This window comes from Mustela putorius, unplaced genomic scaffold, assembly GCF_011764305.1.
Source record: "Mustela putorius furo isolate JIRA1106 unplaced genomic scaffold, ASM1176430v1.1 tig00003969_pilon_pilon_pilon, whole genome shotgun sequence".
Classification (NCBI taxonomy): Eukaryota; Metazoa; Chordata; class Mammalia; order Carnivora; family Mustelidae; genus Mustela; species Mustela putorius.
In genome coordinates this window covers 845,976-847,778 of record NW_025422112.1, presented here as the reverse complement: position 1 = coordinate 847,778, position 1,803 = coordinate 845,976, and positions in this window count along the sequence as shown.

Here is a 1,803-nt window from a genome sequence, read left to right as displayed (position 1 = left end):
CTGGGTCTGTGCTACACATCCAGTGGTGGGTCAGGGGCTGCCGTTGGCTAGCAGCACCAGTAGGTGGCTAGCAGCACCAGTAGGTGGCAAGAGAGGCAAGACACTGATTTGAGACAAGAAAGGACTAGGTAGGACTCACCAGGTATTTCTAGAGTCACCCAGTTTGATGGCAATGACTTTCTGAGCATAACAGCTTCAATTTCATGCACTTTTCAAATCCCACACAAATTCTTCTTTTGTCCAATTCTAACCTGGAACCATGGAGGAAAAGGGATTCTGAGAAATACAGTTCCTAATCTTAGCCAAGAAATGGGATAAACAAACAGCTATAATCTTTTTAGAAAGTCTAAATGTAATGGTTAAATCAATAACGTAGACAAATTTGGATGATGATACCAGCTGGCTATCTTTGAAAACCTTGCCTTTCCCAATTATTGTAAATTAAAGTCAATCTCCTTAAACTTAGTAGGTCCATGTCTCTTTTTTACTAAGTCTGGTACTTCTCTCTTGTACAGATAAATCAATAATAAGCACAGACTACAAACAATAATGGAGTAACAACAAAAATTCAAAAGCTAGGAAGAATTTTTAAAATGAAATTAAATTAAAATTTAAAGAAGCAGATTGATGTTAAAAAATAAAGATTGATTAAAAATTATAAACATTCATTAAGTGGGAAAATTAGAACGGGTGAGAAATTAAAACAGGAGGCCTCTAATTTCAAAGCTATATGGTAAAATAGAAGAATACAAAAAAGGAACCAAAAACAGCACACATTTAGATAAGGATATTAATTAAAACTGTGAAGTTAACTTGAAGAGGATTAATACAATAAATTATTAATTCAGATTTTCAGAGGCAAATGACACTAAGAAAAAGTTAAACTGACCCCACTCTAACCAATGAAGATAAGAATTCTAGTGGAGGCTTTAAGAAGTCCTCATTATGGCAGGTACATAAGGAAAATATGAGTAGTATATGGTATTATTCTGCACTAAAATAATGGAAAATAATGTTTTGTAAATGCTTTTGTGTATTTAAAAAAAAAGGGTAAAGTCTCTTACTAAAAAAAAAAAAAACAAAGTCCTCATTATGCCAACATGTCTCCAATGAGGACTTTTGCAAGACTCACAGTGCCCATCATAGCTCTCACAAACTCATATGATTTGGAAAACTCCTTAAACTCATTAAAAAAAATAAAAGAAGAAAACCACAAAACTTATAGTAAATATTTTTACAATTTTGGGGGAACATTGGCTAATGAATGGAGTAAGTAGATTGATTTCTACATACAATATTTATTTTAAAATTATTTTCCCCTCTGGGGCTCCTGGGTGGGTCAGTCTTTGGGGCTACCAACTCTTGGTTTCTGCTCAGTTCGTGATCTCAGGGTTGTGAGATCCAGCCCCAAGACAGGCTTCAAGTCCCAAGATGGACTCTACTCATTATAGCCTAGTGGAAATTCTCTCTCCCTCTGTCCCTTTCACTCATTCTCTCTCTCTCTCTCTCTCTCTCAAATAAATAAATTGGAGCACTGGGTGATGCAATTGGTTAACCATCTGCCTTTGGTTCAGGTCATGATCTCCAGGTCCTGGGATCCAGTCCAGTACTGAGCTCCTGGCTCAGAGGAGAATCTGCTTCTCTCTCTCTCTCCCTCTGCCCCTTGCCCCTGCTTGTGCTAGCTCTTTCTCACTCTCTCTCTCTCTCAAATAAATAAAATCGTTTTTAAAAATTAATTAATCAATTAATTATTTTTTTAAAGATTTTATTTATTTATTTGACAGAGAGAGAGATCATAAGTAG